At 45.6% G+C, this 24,469-nt stretch overlaps 1 protein-coding gene and 1 pseudogene across 1 annotated transcript in view; one reads left to right on the top strand and one right to left on the bottom strand.

Annotated features, from left to right (window-relative positions):
• The window catches only part of CCDC60 (coiled-coil domain containing 60), a 248,739-nt gene that overhangs the window by 67,384 nt on the left and 156,886 nt on the right, over positions 1 to 24,469 (bottom strand). The window lies entirely within an intron of this gene.
• LOC132504387 (heterogeneous nuclear ribonucleoprotein A1-like) lies at positions 7,876 to 8,827 on the top strand (annotated as a pseudogene).

Raw genomic sequence — 24,469 nt, 5'->3', positions numbered from 1 at the left:
ACAAAACAAAACAAAACAACAACAAACAAAGCCACATTTTCCAGCTGCCCTGGCAGATAGGACAAGCCAGTGAGGTACAAGAGGAAATCGTTGGGAGGGACTTCTGGGAAAACTCTATAAAGGAGGTTAACACAGCTGGGTGGCATATGCCCTTTGGTCCCTTTTTCCTCTTCTTCCTTCCTGCTGCCTGGAACTTAGCTACAATGTCTGCAGTGCCAGTAGCCATTATGTGAGCATGAGGAAACCTTGCAGGTGGAAGCAAACACTAAGGATAGTGGATTAAAAGATAGAAGGAATCTGGGTACTTCCTCCAGAAGGGAAACCTCTTTTATGTGAGGGAGGTAAGCCTTTACCTTGTTTAAGTCGTGGTAATTTCAGGACTCTGTTTGCTAAGCAGCTGAATATAGACCCCAACTGACAATCTCTCTTAGTCTCTGTCTCTGTCTCTCGTTTTTCCTTGACTAAACTGTCATGATTATCACGTTTGAAATGCCATCATCTTGGCTAAATCACTGGCCGTGGACTAGGGAAAGATATTAGGAGAGGTTACTTTGGATCATGGGAAATGAGGCAAGGAAACTTTCAAGCATGAAACTATTCTGTGAGAGGAAGGTCTGGGAGCACCTCCCCTGAGGGTGCCTGAACATCTGGGAAACACACAACAGGAGGGTCTGAGCCTGGAAGGAATGAAGGCTGGCGGCCCAGGGGAGTGGCTACAGTTGGAGAGAAGCAGGTACTGTCTGGGGTGGTGGGAGGAGGCGCACAGTGATGACCTGAGCGGCACTGAGCTAGGCTCTCGATGTGCAGCTCTCTCCTCGCATCCACACACCATCCCTATGAAGGAAGTGCTCTTCATTTTGCTGTCGAGGAAAGCATGGCTCATAGAGGTCAAGGAGTAGTCTGACCAGAGGTTAGTAACTGGTGGAGCTGGAATTTAAACCCGGGTAGCCTGACTCCAAAGGGTTGCATGAGGAAAATGCGCTGGTTTTAGAAAAGGTCTCTTCTAGGTTTAACTGCTCATCGCTTCCTTGCCACTCAATGTCTGTGACTTCGGGTGAGTCATTTTTACCTCTTTGAGATGCACGTTGCTCATCTGTAGCATTGGGATAAATTGATACCCTCCCAGGATATTGTTGAAACCATATATGTGAGGCAGTTAGCATGAGGCCTGGCACATCAGAGATCTTCAATAAATGGTAACAACCACTATTTTCATCATCATCATCATCTCCATGAAGCTATAAATGACTGCTGTTACAACAACTCTCTTGCTTTGCACACAGGATGGCCGTTTGGCTCCGAGCCTCCACAGGCTTCTGGGAAGCGGCACTTGGCTCACGTGTCAAGCTTAGGAGTTTCTCTCCTCTGAGGGTAGCGGCAAGAACAGTCTAATTAGACCACAATTATTTTGGGGTTCGGTCAACTGCATGACACAGTAATTCATAAAGGTGGTGGTAGGATCAACGCTTGGTTGTCATGTTAAGTAATGAAATTTATTAAGCTAAAGGGCCAGGGAGTTAACCTCTGCTCTGCTGAATAAAAATTGACATGCAGAGACCTTCTAATGATTTTAAGTGGTTTTCTTTTCTGGGTTCTTCCTTTATTTAACCTCTATCTCAGACCTTCACTAAAGAAAATGAAGGGGCTTCCCTGGTGGCGCAGTGGTTGAGGGTCCGCCTGCCGATGCAGGGGACGTGGGTTCGTGCCCCGGTCCGGGAAGATCCCACATGCCGCGGAGTGGCTGGGCCCGTGAGCCATGGCCGCTGAGCCTGCGCATCCGGAGCCTGTGCTCCGCAACGGGAGGGGCCGCAACAGTGAGAGGCCCGCGCACTGCAAAAAAAAAAAAAAAAAAAGAAAATGAAGAAAGCAGGAAAGGAAGACAAAGAGGTAAAAGAGGAGGAGAAAGAGATGGAAAGAAGAATGTAAGGAGCCCACACCAGCCTGGGAGACCGGCTGAGGACAGGCGATGGTCACGAGGCCGACGGGTTTGGGCGAAAGTGGGACATTAAGGTCAGTTAGGAAGCCAGGTTCTAATTCTAATTCTACCAACAACTAACTGGCTGTGTGATTTAGGCAGAATAGTTAGCCTACTGATTTAGGGATAGGCATCACCCCACTGCCTCTATCACGGCTGCCATCACCACGAGAACATCAATAATTACCACGTAGCAATAACTATGAAAAGGCTTTAAAGTTACTAATCTCTCTAACTTCTAAAACAATTCTCCAAGGCAGCAATTAGCAGTCTTACGGCCCCATCTCACAGTGAGGAAACTGAAGCACAGAGAGGTTCGGTGACTTATGCAAGGTCACCCAGATGGGGTGCCGTGGAGTCTGGACTCGTATCCAGACCTGAGCCTGTCTTCCTCATCTGTCTTTTTGAGATAGTATTATCTTATCTGACTTGTGAAAGATGAAAAATGAGGAACTAGATGTGAAAGCATTTTTTAGAAAGTCAGAGTACAATCTGTACAACAAAGCACAATTGGGTACACACATAGGTAAGTTGGTGACGAGTAAAATTAAGATGCAAAAAAAGCTGTACCTCTGTGAATCTCTATGCGCTCTCTGCTAAACCCTCTGCCACCTTAGGCACCACTCAAGGAATTGAAAAAGGCATGACGTATTTGGCTGGGGGTTTGGAGTCCAAAAGTCTTGGCAACGTAATGACTCAAATGTTCTTGCCTCTTAGCACTGCTCCCCTGATGTTTTGGTCCTCCACCAGGCAACAGAGTCAGCTTCTGAAACGTGAAGTTGCACATCCTAGGAAGAGTGCACCACTCCGCTGTCCTCGCAGCTCCCCACCACCTGGTCTGGCTCCACCCTGCTTTGTCTCAGGGCTGTGCACTTCTGAGGGGCTAAGTAACAAAAGTTTTCCATCCTGGATGCCATGCCCTGAAATCAGGCTGCCGTTGCCTTTCCCCCGCCGTTCCCTCTTCACTGGCCTCCCTATCTTGGAAGTCTTTTCCTCTCCAACCCTTTCCAACGTTGCACATCATCTCCAGGCTTCCCAGTACAGCCTCCAGGGCTCTGCGCGAGCTGGACCTGTCCCACCCCCTTAGCCTCCTCCTTGCCCCCTGATGCTCTAGCAACACCATCATGCTGCACAGCCATGCTCTGCCTCATCTCGTGCATTTGTCCCTCTGCTTGGAATGCCCTTTCTTCTTCTTCACCTGGCTAACTTCTACTCATCTTTTAGAACTTACTCAGGTATAAACCCCACCCTGTGTGGAAGTTGCCTCTGCTTTTCCTGTGCTGGAGCAGGCACCTCTGGTATGTGCTGCCCTCAGCTGCCGGGTGACTTGTTTCTGTCCACGCACGCCCTCCTCCTACCCCCACTACCAGACGGAGCTCCCAGAGGGCAGGACAATTTCTAAATATTTTCTGCGTCCCCAGAACCAGCACATGGGGAGTCCTCAGAAAATATCTGTTGCCTGAATAACTAACCATTTGAAATTCTTGCATCTCTAATCTGCATTAAATACACACCTCCTTTGGGGCACGTACCAATGGCGCAACCCTACTCTGATGTGGCACGTTCGCATTCTCTTTGGGTGGAGTGGGTGTACAGAACCGTCTGTGCAGAAGCTGAATCATCCGAATAGGATAGAGATAAAGGGATGCCTTTGAAATTTATTTTTTTTCCATCTGGGAACTAGACTATAGCGGTGTTCTGGAAGAAGTGATCAAATGAAACAGGCTCCCCATGTGCCTCTCGGGAAAGTTATTTCTTTAGCTCGTAATGTGGTCTCTGACCTACCTTGTGCCCAGTGACCACAAGTGGTGCTTAAACCCCTCAGAGGAACACAGATCCAGCCCTTAATACCAGGCTACACAATAGGCACACGTGTGCTTTGACTCATGGCACAAGTTCATGGACTTTGCAAGCTTTTGTGACCTCACGATTCACACACACACACACACACACACACACACACACACACACCCTTGTTCTCACACACCATCCTCCTCCAAAATCCATCTCAGACCTTGTAAACATCTTGAAATGTAAGCACAGCGACAGCAACCTAAAATGGTCATTTTGTCAGAGGACGCTGAGCAAGGCTGCCGTCCCCACTGGTTCCTTTGTGGTTAAAAGGTGCCTTGGCCCAGGGCTACTCTTTAATTAATGTGAGTCAGCATTTGTGTGAGAGATGTATGCATCCCTTCTGGAAGAGGAAGAATAAAAACTCGCCAAGTGGCAACAAACCGTGCCATATGCATCCCAATTAGGGCGACTTCTGGAAGGGAGCAGAAGCCCCCATAGCTCCGGTTTCTAGGCAACTGCGATGAGGAGTTCTGAACCTCTTCGGGAAGGGGAGATTGGCAAGTCGGCCTGTGAAGGAGTGTAATGTGCCTCTTGCTGCTCCCCTCACTTCCCCACCCCGCCTTTTGTCTATTTACCCCATCACATTTAGAAGCAAATTAGAACTTGGAGGGGGTGTGGAAGAAGCTAACTATCCTTGAGTGCAAAAACCCTGGGGAGGATTAGGCTGTGAAAATTACCCTAATGATAGCCATCACCTACAGAGCACTTTCTGAGTGTCAGGCAGGGCCCCAAGGCCTCACACGTATTATCTCATTTAATCCCTACGAGAGCCCTGCAAGGCAGGTACTATAATTTCAAAGGCAGAGAAACTGAGGTTCACAGAAATGAAGCCACCTACCTAAAGTCACACAATGAGAAGGTGGCAAAGCCAGGACTTCCACTCTGGTCTGTCTGAATCTAGGAGTTGCCGACATTTTTTTTCTTTCTTTTTTTAAAGTATAGTTGACTTACAATTTTATATGAGTCTCTGGTATATAACATAATGACTCAGTAGTTTTATAGATTATACTCCACTTAAAGTCATTATAAAATAATGGCTATATTTCCCCACGCTGTAAAATATATCCTTGAAGCTTATCTATTTTATATATAGTAGTTTTCCTAACCACTGCCCTCTCCTGCCATCCATCAACACACAGAAACTTACCCCACCTGAAAAAAGGAGGCAGTTCGGCAATCAGTTTTCGGTTCTGAGATAAACTGGTTGAGTATTCTTTTTGTTTTTTAAAGAATGTAAGCCCCACCCTACAATGCCCATTACTGCCTATCGTGCTCAGTGACTAAATGGGATGGAAGGATTGTTCATGGACCAGCCAGTGTGGACAGAAAACATGCATCAGCAGAGAAACATAGGCTTTTTCTGGAGCACACTGGCAATCTCCAGAGAACCACCGGCTTTTCATTTTGAAACAGACAACAGACGATGGAATCAGCACAAGACCACAAGCCTGGGAGCTTCTGACCCGTGTTCTTCTGCTTGACTGATGGTGGGGGTTACCTGCTGGAGAACAAGAACTGCTCAGGGATTCACAACAGCTTCTTCGCCAAGTGTCACTATGAGGGGAAACTACAGGGGTCTGAGGCGAGGTGCAGTTGCTGGGGGCAGTGTGTGGTGAAAGGGTTCCCTTCTCAATTCACAACTTGGGTCTTGCCTGCCGCCAGGAGGGGCAGCTTCTGATGGCCTCCTGGACGTGGGGCGGCTATCTGCCACAGCCTGTCCTTGTCATGGGACATTGAGAGAGATCCCGGAAGATGCAAAACCTCTGTTCAGGACCACGGTCAGCCCACACCCCCAACCCCGGCCCCCCTTTACCCAGGGTCTGTTGAGCTGCCTCAGTTTGAAAGATGTTCTGTTTACTACCTGATCCCAGGATTAAACTCTCATCTTCCTCTCACATTTGAGATGACCTTACATCAATCCCTAGCCCAGTGTCTGAGACAGAGCAGGAACTTAGCAAAAGGTGTCTACAGTCACCCAACCTTCCAGGTCCCGTCCTGGCTGCGATCGTGTTGCTTTCCCTGCCAGGGATCCCTCCCCCAACTCTATATCCTTTTTACCTGGTTGTTTCCTAGTCACTTTTCTAGACCAAACACTTCCTAAGGGTGTAAACTCAAAGAACCACAGAGGTATTGCAGGGAAAAGGTACATGAGTCCAAACACACTCTTTTTAAGGCGGTATCTAGTCTGCAAAACACCATAGACACTCTTACCAATAATCTGGCCTGTGATCCCTTCTCCAACACTTCCCCGCTCCCAGGCCCCAGGGTCTGAGAGCTCTTGAAGCTCTTATTTTTATCTTTGTATAACTATCAATAAAGTGCTGTTCAATGGTACAACCCCAGGGCCACTATTAACACTGTATTCTACAAACTGAGCTTTTGGGGGGTGCCATTCACCCTGAAACATACATTGCAAATGGTAGCCCCTGGAACTGTGCAAAGGGGCAGCCCTGTTCTGAACATACACCACTCCTTTCCCCACCCCTGTCCTTGCATGGGTGGTAGGAGACCTTCAGAGAAAGTTCACCGGATCTAAAGGGTGCTTTTCAGCTAATGTGCATTTTGGGCTGTTTCAGGGCAGGGATGGAGATTCAGATTCTTGCCTTAACTAGTTGTTTGGATTTGGCTTTATTTAATGGATTCCCGAATAAGCTCTTCTGATTTAAAGATTGTCTTGCAAAGCAATGTTCTAGTTGGTTTCTTTTACTTTGCACACACATTCTGCCAGGAAACTCTTGTTTGGAGCTAATCTGACCCAGAACGACTCCTAAAGCTAAACACACAGTCAGATGTGCTGAAGGGCCAGGACATGCGTTTTCCTTAAATGGTACCCATGGGCCTGACAGAGCAGCGCCAAAACAGTCAGAATTTCCTGACCCTCAAAACTCCGTCTGCCTGCCTCATATGCAACCTAAGGGAACTTTGCTGAAACATCATTCTCGGCACTTCTCAACCTGTTTGATCTGACTGTCCTGCATTTTCTTGAAGTTCAGGGCAGAAAAGTGCTTCTGCAAGCATTCTTGCTTTGTTCTCATTTCCATGGGAAACTTTGGGGAGATAAAGTCCAGGTAAGTAAGTTTGTAAGGGGGCCTTCTAATCCCAAGGGAGATGGCAGTGTTCTGCTGTGATGAGGTTTGACTTTGGGAAAATGTCTCATTCCACATTACTGTCCATCTTTTGAAATGATTTATGTGACGTATCTGGGCTGCTCAATAGGAAAAAAAAAATTGTGCTCATCTCTCTGTACGTTTTTCAACAAGAAAAAGCCCAGAAAACCTCTACGGTTATACACTAGGGTGGCTTCCCTCAGATTGATCAGGGAAAAGGCATCTTGGAGCCCCTAAAGGTAACCTCTTACATGCAGGTAGCCCTGATTGTCTGGGGGAAGGTTCCTAATCAAACACTATGGGATTTGAGAGCTATGATGGTGTGGATCAGTGAGACGTCAGGAAGAACGGCTAGTACGGTCTCTAAGAGCTTCGAGGACCTGTTCTCGACAGCGACACGTTGTGGCAGTGAGGGGCAATGGAGGACACAGCACCAATTTTCTCCCTCCATCTCTGGGTGTGGGAGGTAACCAATAAAGCTATTCATTAGACATTTCAAGGGGGAGGAGAAGCTCCTAGAGGGAGACACTTGACTTCCTGTGAAAAATTCATGTGATGGCTCCTATGGCTAGCTGGAAAAATATAAGAAGCGTGACTTAAATGTGTAGCCTCTCTATGTTACAAAAGAGATGGTCCTTATGATGCAGCTGCTCATATTCTAAATGCTTTCTGTGTACTAACTAATTTAATCTTAAAAGCAATGTCTGAAAAGTATCTAGCTCTTTGTCTCTCAAGGCAAAGGACAAACTACAGCACCCTAAGCTTCTTAGTTGTATGCTCTCCAGAATTTGACTTTCCTTCCAATCAGATAGGAATGAGAAAACTCCGGGTCCCCACACAGGTGATAAGAAAATCTCTCCTAAAGAATGGACAGCTCTTCTGCCCGTGGACGCCGCCAAGTAAGCATCGGTGACGTCTCCCCCCGTCTCCACTGCCATCATGTCTAAGTCAGAGTCACCCAAAGAGCGCGAACAGCTGTGGAAGCTCTTCATCGGAGGTTTGAACTTTGAAACAACCGACGACAGTCTGAGGAGCCATTGTGAGCAGCGGGGAGCGCTCACAGACTGTGTGGTGTTGAGTGATCCAAACACCAGGCACGCCAGGGGCTTTGGGGTTGTCACATAAGCCACTGTGGAGACGTGGATGCAAGGCCACACGAGGTGGATGGGAGAGCTGTGGAACCAGAGGGCCGTCTCAAGGGAAGATTCTCAAAGACCTGGTGCCCACTTAACTGTGAAAAAGATTTTTGTTGGTGGCATTAAAGAAGACACTGACAAACATCACCTAAGAGATTATTTTGAACAGTATGGGAAAACTGAAGTGACTGAAATCGTGACTGACCGAGGCAGTGGCAAAAAAGAGAGGCTTTGCTTTCGTAACCTTTGATGACCACGACTCCGTAGACAAGACTGTCATTCAGAAATAGCACACTGTGAATGGCCACAACTGTGAGGTCAGGAAAGCCCTCTCTAAGCGAGAGATGGCTAGTGCCTCATCCAGCCAAAGGGGTCGAAGTGGTTCTGGAAGCTTTGGTGGTGGTCGTGGAGGGGGTTTTGGTGGGAGTGACAACTTTGGTCGTGGAGGAGACTTCAGCGGCCGAGGTGGCTTTGGTGGCAGCCGCGGTGGCGGTGGCTATGGTGGCAGTGGAAATGGCTATGATGGATTTGGTAACGATGGAAGCCATTTTGGAGGTGATGGAAGCTACAACGATTTTGGCAGTTACAACAATCAATCTTCAAATTTTGGACCCATGAAAGGAGGAAACTTTGGAGGCAGAAGTTCTGGCCCCTATGGTGGTGGAGGCCAATACTTTGCCAAACCCCGAAACCAAGGTGGCTGTGGCGGTTCCAGCAGCAGCAGGAGCTGTGGCAGTGGCAGGAGGTTTCGATGACTGCCAGGAAACAACGCTTAGCGGGAGAGGGGAGCCAGGGAAGCGACAGGGAAGCTGCAGTTTACAGCAGATTTGTGAACTCCGCCAAGCACAGCGCTGGCAGGGCCTGGCTGCTACAAAGAAGACATGTCTTAGACAATACTCATGTGTACGGGCAAAAAAAACTATATTTGTGACTAAGTGTTTAACAGGTTATTTTAGTTTCTGTTCTGTGGAAAGTGTAAAGCATTCCAACAAAGGGTTTTAATGTAGTTTTTTTTTTTTTGCGCCCATGCTGTTGATTGCTAAATGTAATAGTCTGATCATGATGCTGAATAAATGTGTCTTTTTTCAAAAAACTAAAAGGAATGGACAGAATCCCAGTGGCACGGTCAAGCAGTTGGAATGAGGTATAAACACCAGCCATCAGGAATACTGTGCTTCTTGTATGTGTGTTTAACACATGCAATCCAAGTGCCAGACATATGCATCTTAACTCATTTACCCGTCACAACGAAGTTTTATTAGTATCCTCATTTTACAGAGGAGGGCAATGAGATTCAGAGAGATTAGGTAGCTTGCCTATATTCAAACAGTTTGTCAGTGGTGGAGCCAGGATTCAGGCTGGTTCCAAAGGCCATGATATACTACCTGTCAATACAGTAGATCAGGGGAGGGGTAGGTGACTGGAAAACTGGTTTTAAAGATGCTTCTTGTTCTTATGCACTTCTGGAGTAGAGCCATGAGGAAATGTATGCCTGTTGAAATATACTTACAAGCATTAATTCTGGAATAACAGGGTTTGAACTGCCTGCTGTCTTATTGTTACTATTGCTTTGTACTCCTGTGGGTCGTGGGCTGGACCAATGACCGAGCGCCACTTTTCTCACAGTGGGCTGCAGGCTGGTTCTTGGCCTGGCATCCTAAGTGTTGCTCCTGGGCACCGTACAGGTTCTCGGAGATGCGCTTGGCGAACCTGTGAGGTTTCTGACTTTGTAATATAATTTTATTTTATTTTACTTTTAAGTGAAATCATAACTGCAAAGCGTCAGTTAATATTACAGAGAAGATCCAGAAGAAGACGAGGTCAAAGGCTATGGTCTGTAGAGAACAAATGAAAGTTTTCCCTTGCATTGACAAAGGTGAATGGATTATAGTCTTTGGCAATGGGCTCATCTGAGTGAAAGCCATCAGAACGATCACTTGTGGAGGGGCTGGGATTAAAGGGTGTACTGAGTAAGACAAAAATTTTATGTGAAGAATCCTGGGGAAGAGAAATGATCTCGCAGATGCAGACTGGGTCTGCCTATGGGTCAGTTGGACATTGCCAGTAAACTTGGGGGGAGGGTTTGTTTCATGACCATTTTTTGTTTTCATTTTGCTCTCCATAAACTGCTCTTTTGCGTCTGATGACTATGCTAAGGTGAAAAGGGCAAAAAGTCATGTCTGAGGTATTGTCAACCTCTTACACCCTGTTGTTGTTGTTGTTGTTGTTGTTGTTGCTTTGCTTTCATTTCTTATGGGAAAAGCTCATTTGTTTCAAGCATTTATGAACTAGCTCTTTTCAGCAACTGAAACCCAGTATAAATCTAGAGGACTTCAGCTAAGGGTCAAGAACCTTAAAGCTGCAGGCCCTAGGAATTTATCTTATGGAACTAGAGTATTAGAATGATGTAACTCCGAAGATGTCCATCTAAGCACTGTTTATATAACAGGAGAACAAATCAAAAACAACCAAGAAGTCCAATGATAGGAAATTGGTTAGATAAATTATGCTACATTCTTACACTGGAATATTATACAACCATTAAGATGGTTGTATTTGAGTGAATATTTGATATTAAAGACATTGCTATTTGTTTTAGATGTGATAATATTACTGTGGTTATGGTTTTAAAAAGAGTCCTTCTCTTCTTCTCTAGCCTTCTCTAGTCCTTCTCCTAGATAGTTGTTTGAATATTTACGGATAAAATGATAAACGCTTCAAAATAATAGGGGAGGATGATGTGTAAATGAAACAAGATTGACTATAAGTTGATAATCATTGATCTGAGCAATGGGTACACAGAAGTTCATTGTATTGTTCTGTTCAAATACAGATACTTGAGTATTTTCATACTAAAACGTTTAAAAAATGAAATTGTGGATGTGCATTTATTGACATGGAAGATGTTCATAATCTATTGCTAAATAAAAAATCAGGTTACCAAATGGAATATGCAAAATGGTTCTATTTTTTTTTTTGGTAAAAAAATACACATGTATATATAAAAATACTGATAAAAGTTGACATACCAAAACATGAACAGGGATGATTCCTAGGTGATGCAATTGAGTGTGGTTCTATTACTTATTAATATCTACGTCTCCATATTTTCCAGTTTTTCTAAACCATCTTCTTTGTGTATTTTTAGAAGTTCTTTAAAATATAGGGCTCGGGAAACTGTTTGGCAGTATTGACTACAGCTGAGCCTACACAGCTCTGAGAGCCAACATTTCCACTTTTAGGTATGTTCCCAACAGAAATGCATACACACGTTCAGCCAACAACATGCCTAAGAATGTTCATAGCCGCTCTCTTCCTAATAGCCCTAAAGCGGAAACCACCCAAATGCCCATCGATCCCAGAACGAGTATGTTATGCCAGCTTCACACAATGCAAACTGCCCAGAAACTGAAGAATTACAAACCCCAACTCTGCGAGGCAGTGTGGATAAATCTCAGAAACACAATGTCCAATGGAAAACAAACAAACAGATACGATAAGAGTGCCAACCGTACAATTTCACTTATGCAACGTTCAAAACAGGAGATACTAAATGTAAGTCCTAGAAGTGTGATTCTAGAGGTCCTAGAAGTCCTAGAAGTGTGAGTCCTAGAAGTCCTAGAAGAGTGATTTTCTTTGGGGTGAGATAGTGACTGGAAGGGCCGCAAGGAGGTTTCTGAGGGGCCTGGTAATGTTCCTTTTCTTGATGGGGTGTGGCTTCCAGGGGTGTGTTCAGCTTGTGAAAATTTATTGAGCTGTAGGCTTAATGATTTGTGCACTTTCCTGTATTATGTTATATTTCAATAAAAAGTTCAAAACAAATTACAGGGCTTAATGCAGGCAGCATTTGCGCTAAGTGGTGGGTTAGTGCTTTATTGTACAGTCTGTGGTGACATCCATTAGAATAATGGCTGTTGAACAATCCCAATAGGAAGAGATTTCAAATTAATATGAAAATCCAGCACTAACAGCTGCATTTGCACAGCCTCCACTTACAAACTATCCATCCTCACTCCCCGCTCCTACCTGCTATCAGATTTGCTCCAATGGTCCCTTAAACACAGACCTTTGAGATTCAGAATCTGGGATCGGGTGTGACATGCTGGATCTCGTGCTGAGCTCTGCCTGTAGCCCCATGACTGGGGACAGGGAGAAATCCATGGGATCATAATCATACTGCACAATAGCTACAGTCACTTGGGGAACATGAAGGATGTAACACACGCAGCTACCATTTATCAAGTATTTACCATGTGTCAGGCACTGTTCTAAGTGCTTTATTAACTCATTTAATCCTCACGAGATCCCTGAGAGAGGAAGAAAGTATTTTTGCAGTCTCTACCCTGGGGAATCAGAGAAATTAGGAAGGCTGTTCTCCACTATGTGGCTTGTAAGCCACAGAGCTGGGATGTGAACCCCAGCAGTCTGGCTCAAAGCCTGCACGGACTCACATGACGGGTCTCTGCTTACTGCTCTGAGCTAGGTTTCCTCGTGGCTCTGATCTTTTCAGGATGCATCCTGCCACCTTCCATTCTCCCTGTCCCCTCAGACTGATGCCTAAAAAGAAAGCCAGAGGGATTCTGAAACATGCATTCATTCATTCAACAAAAGTATTTATAAACACCAAGTACATTCCAGACACTGTGCTGGACACTGACAATATATTTGGAGAAAGAGATATGGCCCCGGTTGTTAGGGAGCCTTTAATCTAGTGGTGGAAATGGGCATTATTCAAATAACTAAACAAAATTGCAAAATTATACACATTAAGCAAGAAGTACAACATGGAACAAAGGCCCTAGAGTAGATGTGAGTTCCAGCTCTGCTATTAACACATCCTGTGATCTTGGACAAGGCAATTCCTCTCTCTGGGCTATGGTTTCCTCACCTGGGACATGGGGGCCTTAGACTAGATGATCAATTCCCAAACTGACTGTGGTAGTCAATGCTACCACATCTGTGGGATGTTAATTTAGGATGGCTGCGCATGAGGACAAAACGTTCCATTGTCAGTTCAGCTGTGTTTTCATAACCTCTCTCTTCTTGTTATTCAAGCTTTTATTTCTGGACACATATTCCAGGGGATGCTGGGGTAGGCCACCCAGAATCCCCCTTCTAGACAGTGGCCCCCATTTCTCCAGGTGCTGGTGTCTGCTGAGGGCTCATAGCTGAGTGCTTTCCCGGGATCTGTCATCAAATAAAAGGAGCTGCTTCAATAAAAGGTATGCCCCTCCTTAGAGGAAACCTGCATTCAGCGACTGGTTCCTCCAAGAACAAAGGTCTGGTCCTCTTGCCTCTAAAGCTGGGATATCTCAGAATGGCCATCCCAGCTCCAGAGCTCCTTGCGGGATCATCTGAAGTTTGCGCTGGGATTGCCTCTTAGCTCAACTTCTCCCTCTGCCCATCCTGCTGCCCTTACTTGCTTACAGGTGTTGCTCCTAAGAGCACTTCCCAATGAACAACCTGCACGAAAATCTCTATCTCAGAGTCTGTCCCAGGGAAACTGACCTACAGCAGTTAGGTGCAAGAGTGATCCTCAGAAGTAGACTCCAAAGTGGCATTCTGGATCAGTCTCCCAAGGCAATAGAAACAAAAGCAAAACTAAACAAATGGGACCTAATCAAACCTGTAAGCTTCTGCACAGCAAAGAACACCATCAACAGAACAAATGGACAACTTGCAGAACGGGAGAAAAGATTTGCAAACGACACCACTGACAAGGGGTTAATATCCAAAATATACAAACAGCTCATACAACTCAGTATCAAAAAAGCAAATAACCCAATCAGAAATGGGCAGAAGACCTAAATAGACATTTCTCCAAAGAATACATCCGGATGGTCAATAGGCACATAAAATATTCAACATCACTAATAATTATAAAAATGCAAATGAAAACCAGAATGAGGTATCGCCTCACACTGGTCAGAATGGCCATCATCAAAAAGTCTACAAATAATAAATGGTGGAGAGGGTGTGGAGAAAAGGAAACCCTCCTCCACTGTTGGTGGCAATGTAAATTGGTGCAGCCACTATAAAAAACAGTATGGAGGTTCCTTAAAAAACTAAAAACAGATCTACCATATGACCCAGCAATTCCACTACTGGGTATGTATCTGGAAAAAATGAAAACTCTAATTTGAAAAGACACATTCACCCCAATGTTCACAACAACACTAGTTACAACAGCCAAGACACAGAAGCAACCCAAGTGCCCATTAATGGATTGGCTTAAAAAATGTGGTACATATATACAATGGAATATTACTCAGCCGTAAAAAAGAATGGAATATTACCATTTGCAGCAACATGGATGGGCCTAGAGAATATTATGCTTAGTGAAATAAGTCAGACAGAGAAAGAAAATACTATATGATATCACACATGTGGAATCTAACAAATACTACAAATGAATCTATATACAAAACAGAAACAGACTCACAGACACAGAAAACAAACTTAGGGTTACCAAAGGGGAATGGGAGGGGAGGGAGGGACAAGTTAGGCACATGGGATTAACAGATACGCACTACTATACATAAAGTAGATAAACAACAAGGATTTACTGTATAGCACAGGGAATTTTACCCAATATCTTGTAATAGCCTATACTGGAATATAATCTGCAAAAAAAAGAGATGGAATTTTGGAGCTGGATTCACCACCATCCACCTGGCAATGAGGACCTGATCCAGCGGCGTGCTGAGCCAAGTCGCACCAGCTTGTGAGTGTGGACTGTGGACATCTCTTCCCCACCACACATTCAGTGCCATCACGTTAGCAGCTTGCAGCTGGCTATGGTGGGAGTATTTACACCACAAAAATGAGTAAATACAACATATCAAGATTTTTTCCCCCACTGAAGAGTGGGGTGCTAAACACGGGCCAGCAAGCCACCCATCCCGTCTCCGGCAGGAGGTGCAGTAGTGAGTGGCCCTGGTAGGTTGCGGAAAGTGCAGCTGTCAGCACTCTCAGCGGGGAAGACGGGACCAGACACCCGCGGGAGGCGCTGCACGGGCTGGTGCAACATCTCAAGCTGTTGAGAGGTCTGGAGGAGGTGACGGTAACGAAGACTGTGGAGCTAGATGGCTGTTGTGCGGGGTCTACTGGTGCACCGGAGAAGGTAATGAAAGAGTGAGCGTGGGTAATCACCGATGCAAGGTGAAGCGTGAGAGCTAGAGAGCCTCTTGGCACATGTAACATTCCCTGTGACACAGTTATGATCCCAGTTATAACCCATCATAAGATGGAAGTGGTACACCTGGAATCAGGCACGAGCAGGGTCAGAGGGCACAATTAAGGTGCGTGAGCGGTGGTGCGGACTCCTGTGTCACCCACCGGCGACGCTGCACCATCCTGGGCCTCCACTGCCTGACAGCACCCCCCAATAGACCACGGCACACAAGTCTCCATCTGAGACTGCTTCCCTGGTGACCCATCCTGCGACACATATTAAACATCAGTGGATTTTACATCCAGACTTTTATCTAGTTGTTTTCCCTCATTCACGGTGTCTAATCTGCCACGTAGCCAGAAATGGAAGTCCATGGTTTAAAAATTAGCCAATGCTGAGCTACGTGCGTTTAAGTAGACTCCTTTACTACAGAACTTTGAAATTCTACTGTGAATTGGGAATCTCTGAGGTGGGGATATAGCTCACAGCATTTTCCAAACATATGGGACCACAGAACACTTTTCTTCATAGTGCATCTTGTAGGATGGGTGCTCAGCTCAACATACAAGGGGAAACTTTGGAGAAGGTGACCTGTTCTCTTCAAGAGCTAAAATCCAGGGTGTCTCCTAAAACCATTAGCTCCCTCTGCTCATGGTTTGGGGGGACTGAGGTCAGCATTACTGCAGTGATACTGAAAATGATGGAAGAGTAACAGTTGTCACTCATTGTCAGTATTTTATCTCCTGGCATTTCCTCTCTGAATGTAGCTGATATAGACTCTCCCTCTGGTAAAAAAAAAAAAAGGGATGCAAATGAAACAAACTCTGACCTGCATAATATCCCCTCCGTTCCCTCCCAGCTCTGGGGAAGCCAAATATAGTGTGAGGTCTTTGTTTTAGATAACAGACCATCTCTTTTTCTTCCTCTGTCTCTTAACACACACACACACACACACACACACACACACACACACACACACACACACACACACACACACACACACGCTTGTGTGCACGTGCACACGTTTAATCAATAAGGTAAATTCACCTTAGGACCTATTTACCTAAAAGTTTTGTAGGGTAGTGCAGAACTGAGTTAAATCATTTTTTTTTTGCCCACAGGAGAGAAGCATATATTGTCTGTACTATGCAGGCTTCCCCTGAAATGGTAAGGAGCATGTTTTTGCATGGTCCAAGACCACTGATGTCTAGGGAACGGAAGATGCCAGCCTGAGGTCTTCTAGCCTGTCACACTTGGGTGGGACTCTGAGTTCCTTGGTCTTGCCTCTGTTTTCAGGTCACTGGAGGAGCAAAGGGAAGGAAGTGAAGCAGAACAGGAGATTTTACGCACATTGTCTCATTTCGTCCTCACCAAAAAAATCCTTGAAAGAAGGCACTGATTCCGTTCTACAGATGAGAAGTAGGTTTAGAGAAGTAAAATGACCAGGCTGAGGTCACTCAGCTGATGAGTGACAGGACGGGGTTTCTTTGCTTCCAAAGCTCATGCCCTTCATTGCTGCCCTTGAATATCTGCAGACAGTCTCAGGACAACCAGCTTAAAGACAACAACAACTACCTCTTTATTTATTTTTTTAACAACTACCTTTTATCGATCTACTCCTACATTCTTCACCCATATCTGCCCCCGCAAATCCCAACAACTACGTGAAGCAGACTTCTTATCCCTGCAACGCATCCCATAGATAAAGAAACCAAGCTCTACAGAAGTGAACTGATTCGTTCATGCCCACCCAGGTAATAACTGGTCAAGTCAATATTTGAACCCACAGCTGACTCCAAAGCCAGTGCACTTTCAACTATACTGTGTGAACCCTCCAAGCCTGGCTATAAGCCTGAGAACACTGCCTGTCACCTGGGAAAGGATTTCAGAAAACAGAGTTTTGTGCAAACCTTCATGTAACAAAAGGTTCAAGGGTTCAAGATATTTTGATGCTTAAATTTGAAAACATGGTCTTCTAGTTGAGTTCCTTCTTAATGTGGGATCCTCTGAGGCAGTCATAGCCATAACGAGAGAAATTAAGCAAAGATCTCCACCCTCGGTAGAGAGTGGTACGAGAAAAGCAGAGAAGAAGACTTGCCCTAGAACTATAGTTAACTAGAGGTGTCAAAGACACACGAAGATACCAGTCACAAAGAAAAAGTAGGTACAGCCTCTGGGTCACGTTCAAGATGATAAAAATGCAATTAACTCGAGCCAGGTTCCTCCAGCCCACAGCAGTGACCTACCCTTTGGGTGTGCGGCTCTGTTGATCATTTCTGGGCTAAGGACACGGGGCCAAGCCCTTTCCTTCATGGAACATGCTGGGAACTCATTGATGTCCACCCGCTGGCTGCAGGGCATGGGGATGATGTAATGTGGGGGAACTAAGGTCTTCTTTGAATGATTCGTAAGGTACCATTCAGAAGGCTTAACTGTGCCTGCATCCCAAAGTACTGACCAGCATATAAATCCACGATGTTAAACAATTCTGCGGCTTTGAGGCAAGTCTCAAGTCCGGGGAGGGGGCAGTGGGAAGAATCAGGCTTAAAGTTTGAAATGAAGAAGTTCTGGGCTATAGGCTACGGATGTGGAGGTCCTGGGTGTAGAGTGATGAGACGCAGAAGCCATTGAGAACCGTCAGTAAATGTCAGAGGTCAACAACAATTTTTCAACTGTTTAAATTCGCTGATTGAGATCAGCCTCATTTATGAAGGGATCTGAGTGAGGTTTGTTCTCCTGCTGGTCTCTTACACTCCCTCTCTCATTTTGGATTAACAAGGTGCCATATTATAGATACCAAAGTCTCCTTTTGAGTCTTGTAATTTATAGATGGCAAATAAATTACATCCTGTTTAACAACTCTAATCAATGGTAGCTGCCTGGAGTGATGGATTGAGAGGACTTTTGAGACCAAGTCTGGGCTCAAATGTAAAGAGTGCTGTGATCCATCAGTAATGTCTGCCTTGGGCACAGGAGAAAGGAATGGGGGTACATGTGCCACCCATCTAGATTTAACTTTTAATTAAATTATCCGTTTCATCTCTTTTTGTTTCAAGAAGAGAAGTTCACTCCACCTACCAGCTTAGACACAAACCATAAGCCAAAGGGAATGTCCCTTATTAAACGCCATTAACTCACAAAGCAGCCCAGCAACAGAGTGGGATGATAAAAGTGTCCCATTTCCTCTGGATTCCTCTGTCTTTACAGATTAAGAAGTCATTTTAGTCATCTGGGTCCTTGATTGCCAAGCTATTCCACTCAAGAGGGGTTTATTGTAAGGGTACCTATAGGGGTGATAAAGGGTTTGAAAACTCTTGTGGGAATCCAAGATGAGGAACTCAAAGAAGAATTGGAGATTTTCTCCGAAAAGAGCTTCAGGGACCTCAGTAGCAGGATCTGAAAGTCTTCAGGTTGAGTCTTGACATGACGTCGGGCTCTCTTCTCTTAGGCTGCTGTCTTCTCCTCTAACTTCCCACTCAGCTCCTTTATCTTCCCTCTCTTTGCCCCTCACGCCCTGCTTCCCTACAGCTCTCCACGCCTCTCTGGTCCCCCTTCCTCAGAGTCTTGTAGCTTCTCCCCTCACTGCTGCCTGCTTGACTCTTGACGCGGCTTCCGCTCTACATTCCCAAGAGGCAGACTCTGATTTGTACAAATTGACTTTTGGGAAGCTAGCTCATGTCTCAAAGGCTAGCTCAGAATTGGCTATCTGACTGTGGTCGACTGAAAAAAATGACCCCAAATCGCCACCCTTTTGCAAGGAGACTTTGCAGATCTTCCCATCAAGAAGTGGAGTCTATCCCCCCACCTTTTTTAAAAAAAATAAATTTATTTATTTATTTATTTTGGGCTGCTTGGGGTCTTTGTTGCAGCACACAGTCTTTCCCTTTGTGGCAAGCAGGGGCTACTCTTCATTGCAGTGTGCAGGCTTCTCATTGCAGTGGCTTCTCTTGTTGTGGAGCACGGGCTCTAGGCACACGGGCTTCAGTAGTTGTGGCTCACGGGCTCTAGAGCGCAGGCTCAGTAGTTGTGGCCCATGGGCTTAGTTGCTCCGCCCATGGGATCTTCCTGGACCAGGGCTCAAACCCATGCCCCCTGCACTGGCAGGCGGATTCTTAACCACTGTGCCACCAGGGAAGCCCCTCCCCCACCTGTAATCTGGGCTGGATGCGTGACTTGCTGTGGTCACAAGAATACGGTGGAAGTGATGTTTTGCCAGTTCTTAGCATAAATCTTCAGAGGCTTCACACACTCCCATTCTCTCTCAGAATCCTGCTATGGTGAGAACAGGCCTAACTGACCTGCTTGAGAATGAGACACCATGTTGTTAGGGCCAAGGCCATCCTAGACCTCCCTATGGCTGGTTATCTTCCAAACCATAGAAGACAGCCCAGCCAAGATCAGCAAAGTCACCTCCCTAACCCTCAGCTGAGGACAGACACTCAAGGGAGACCAGCTGAGATCAGAGAACTTCCCAACTGAATTATAGACTCATAAACACTAATATATGTGACTGTTTTAAGTCACTGACTTTTTGAGGTGACTTGTTATGTGGTGATAGCTAACTGATACAATGACTGCAAGTAAATCTCTGAACTTCGCTGAGTCTCAGTTTTCTCATCTGAGAAATGGAACAAAAGGAACTTTCCTGCCTGTCTCAGGGAAGATTTTTAAGATACGATACAAATATAAACTTTAGCAAATATTTATTGAGTGGCTTCTCTATGCTAAGAACTGAGCTAGACCCTGGGGATTCCCAGGACAGACTGACCCTGTTGCAGGACAACATTAACACCTTCTCCTCCCAGCCACAGGCCATTCCCCAATAAGGCAGAGTGGACACTCCAGCTTGAAGGCAGTGGAAGAGGGAGACCAGCCTGATGGAGACAGCAACGGCCCAGCCATCTCATCAACTGGTTTATCCCGCAGATTTATATGTAAGCCATCTCCCTCACTCACTTTCTCTAAGTTAATGTACAGGGCTTCCCCTTTATTTTTAACTTCTAAGTTCCAGGGATGGACAACAGAATTAATTCATTCCATCACTAAATACTTGGGGACCATGACAGTGGACATGATATTTTCTAGGTTAGGAGACATCTTACATCCCAGTGAGGAAATAGGGCGGAACAGATAAAAACATGTTGATCCCGCCTTCTCCCTTGTCTCCCACATCTGATCTCATCCTGTGCCTCCAAACAGATGCTGAATCCACCCACTTCTCTCCAATTCACTGCTATTCGCCTGATCCAAGCCATCGACATCTCTTACCACAGCCTTTCTACTGGTCCCTATGTAGCCAATGGAATGTTCTTTTAAAGATCAGAGCATATCCTTCTCTTGTTCAGAACCCTCCAACGGGTTCTCACTGCACTTAGACTAAAACCCAAACTTTTCGCCACGGCCTGTGAGGCCTGAGGCCCTGTGGGCTCCAGCCTGTGCCCATCTCCCTTACTCTGGTCCAGCCACGCTGGCCTTCTTTCTGCTTCTCCAGCGTTTCTGGTTTGTCCCAGCTTTGGCACTCGTCCATCTGTTGTCCTCTGAAATACTCTGTTCAGGCATCACTGTTCAGGCGTCCGCCCATGGCCCCCTTTACAAAACCGCTCCCTCTGACCACTCTGTTTTGTTTTTGTTTTTGCGGTACCCGGGCCTCTCACTGTTGTGGCCTCTCCCGTTGCGGAGCACAGGCTCAGGACGCGCAGGCTCAGCGGCCATGGCTCATGGGCGCAGCCGCTCCGCGACATGTGGGATCTTCCCGGACCGGGGCACGAACCTGTGTCCCCTGCATCGGCAGGCGGACTCTCAACCACTGCGCCACCAGGGAAGCCCCAATGTACATATCTTAATTAAAAAATACTTTACTGCTAAAGAAGGCTAACCATCCTCTGAGCCTTCAGTGAGTCCTAATCTTTTGCAAGAGTCACATCAAAGATCACTGATCACAGATCACCATCCACATATAGGAAAAATGGGGGGCTTCCCTGGTGGCGCAGTGGCTGAGAGTCCGCCTGCCGATGCAGGGGACACAGGTTCGTGCCCCGGTCCAGGAAGATCCCACATTCCACGGAGCGGAGCGGCTGGGCCCGTGAGCCATGGCCTCTGAGCCTGCGCGTCCAGAGCCTGTGCTCCGCGGTGGGAGGGGCCGCAACGGTGAGAGGCCCATGTACCGCAAAAAAAAAAAAAAAAAAAAAAAAAGGTGGAGGGAAAGTCTGAAATATTGCAAGAATTACCAAAATGTGACGCAGAGACACAAAGCGAGCAAACGCTGTTGGGAAAATGGTGCTGACAGACTTGCCACACACTTTCAATTTGTAAAAGACGCAGTATCTGTGAAGCGCAGTAAAACGAGCTATGCCTGTACGTCGCCTTGCTTTATATTCTTCATAGGATATAGCCAACGTCCCCTGCCCCAATCCTGTTTACTTACTTGCGAACTTGTTTGTCTTTGCCCCATTTTAATGCACATCACTGTCTCTTATTCACTGAGGACAGGAATTTTGTCTACTTCGTGCACTGCTGTGTCTCCAATATATACAATGATGCCTGGTGTATACCTGGTGATTCCTGGTAGTCAATAAATATTTGTTGAAGTGAATGAGCGCAGAAAAACTAAGGAGGGACCAAGAAGAAGTGTCTAACTTCATACAAAAGAAAAAGCTTCTTCCTTTGCCAAAATTCCACCTTTGTCATTTCTCACTGCCCTGCGCAGTCTACCAAATGCAGCTGGAAAGCAAAGTCTCAGACCTTGGAAACAGGTGCATAGTCTGTACCTTGCTGGGATCTGCTGGGAGAGGGGGCTAATTTATCACTGCTTATTTGCAGTTGCCAGTACATAACTAAACTTTGCCACGGGTATATCACAGCTTCAGGTTCAACATTTCAGTTGTTTTCCTTGCAGAGATGTCTATTTTCCTTAAAAAAACAAAAAACAAACAAAAAACCCACGTGCAATAAAAAGTACCGGCAGCTTTGGAGGAAAACATGTCATTGATTTCAAGAGTCAACCAAGAACTGGGCACACACAGAAGCCCCAGTTGTCAACTTCTGCTCGGAGAAATTTGGGAAATGAGTGCACAGTGTGCTGCTTAGTGCCACCAAACATCTGGTGGAAGAGGCGAGGAGGACAGCTGTTAGATTTTTTTTTTTTTTTTTTTTTTTTTTGCGGTACGCGGGCCTCTCACTGTTGCGGCCTCTCCCGTTGCGGAGCACAGGCTCCGCACGCACAGGCTCAGCAGCCATGGCTCACGGGCCCAGCCGCTCCGCGGCATGTGGGATCCTCCCAGACCGGGGCACGAACCCGTGTCCCCTGCATCGGCAGGTGGACTCTCAACCACTGCGCCACCAGGGAAGCCCATGATTTTTATTCTTTTTAGCATCATGTTAAATTGGCCATGAAACCAGGGATGGTACAATTGAATTATAAGGGGGCTGAAGTATTAAATAAAAATCAAGAGATAGTCAAGGTGTTTGGCTCATTCTAACACCTCCTTTTGGTGTTTGGGGCTAGATTCCAACAGGAGGTAAAGCAGATTTTAAAAATAGTTAGTGGAAAAGACAATATCTTCTTTGTTAACAATTCACCTCATTTAATACTGGGTGATGGGGCAAGGGGTGTGCATCTCTTGGAGGGTGATTTCCCCTGGAAAACAGGTGTTCCTTCTGAAGGGGAATCTCTGGTTCCTTAAATGTCAGTGGGATCCAGGAGTGTGGCCAAATAGAAAGTTTTACTGTCGTTTCTTGCCTTCTTTCCTGTGGCTTTTCTGTCTGGCCCTTTCCACGTTGTCCTTCACGTCCAGCACTTGGACAAGCCGAGCCTGTCTGATGAGGATGTTAAACTCTAGCATAGTAAATGTGTCTGGCACAAAGGATAGACTCAGCTTGCCAACTCGAGGATGGCAGAAAAGCCACTGTCTTTATCACCTTTTCATCACCCCTCTACTGAACCCCTCTAGGTTAGTGGAAATTTCTACCTTGGTCATTTTGGGGCATGTCCCCAGAGTGCTGGTGGATGTTTAACAACCACCTCTCTGGAGGGACAAGTAAGCCCTGATTTGTACCTTTTGCTGATTTCTGCACCTAAGTATTCCCACTGTAGCTGATTTTGACCTACCAATATGATGTCAGTGAATGTGGAGCTGGAAGGAGATTTGCAGTAGCCCCCATCATACAGTATAACCAGATACTATAACCACACAGATACTATAACCAGAAATAACCTCAACTGCATAGCTAGCAGTAAAATGTATGAAATCATTAAGAAATGATGAGTTGCCAACATCACTAATCATTAGAGAAATGCAAATCAAAACTACAATGAGATATCAACTCACACCAGTCAGAATGGCCATCATCAAAAAATCTACAAACAATAAATGCTGGAGAGGGTGTGGAGAAAAGGGAACCCTCCTGCACTGCTGGTGGGAATGTGATTTGGTACAGCCACTATGGAGAACAGTATGGAGGTTCCTTAAAAAACTACAAATAGAACTACCATATGACCCAGCAATCCCACTACTGGGCATATATCCTGAGAAAACCATAATTCAAAAACAGTCATATACCAAAATGTTCATTGCAGCTCTATTTACAATAGCCCGGAGATGGAAACAACCTAAGTGTCCATCATCAGATGAATGGATAAATAAGATGTGGCACATATATACAGTGGAATATTACTCAGCCATAAAAAGAAACGAAATTGAGCTATTTGTAATGAGCTGGATAGACCTAGAGTCTGTCATACAGAGTGAAGTAAGTCAGAAAGAGAAAGACAAATACCGTATGCTAACACATATATATGGAATTTAAGGAAAAAAAATGTCATGAAGAACCTAGGGGTAAGACGGGAATAAAGACACAGACCTACTGGAGAACGGACTTGAGGATATGGGGAGGGGGAAGGGTAAGCTGTGACAAAGTGAGAGAGTGGCATGGACATATATACCAAATGTAAAATAGATAGCTAGTGGGAAGCAGCCGCATAGCACAGGGAGATCAGCTCGGTGCTTTGTGACCACCTAGAGGGGTGGGATAGGGAGGGTGGGAGGGAGGGAGACGCAAGAGGGAAGAGATATGGGAACATATGTATATGTATAACTGATTCACTTTGTTATGAAGCAGAAACTAACACACCATTGTAAAGCAATTATACTCCAATAAAGATGTAAAAAAAAAAAAAAGAAGAAGGTTGGACTAAATGACCCCTAATTCCATTCCAACACAAAGG

Source organism: Lagenorhynchus albirostris, chromosome 14 (assembly GCF_949774975.1).
Source record: "Lagenorhynchus albirostris chromosome 14, mLagAlb1.1, whole genome shotgun sequence".
NCBI lineage: Eukaryota > Metazoa > Chordata > Mammalia > Artiodactyla > Delphinidae > Lagenorhynchus > Lagenorhynchus albirostris.
The sequence above is the reverse complement of the archived record's forward strand: the minus strand, read 5'-3'. Positions and strand labels throughout refer to the sequence as shown.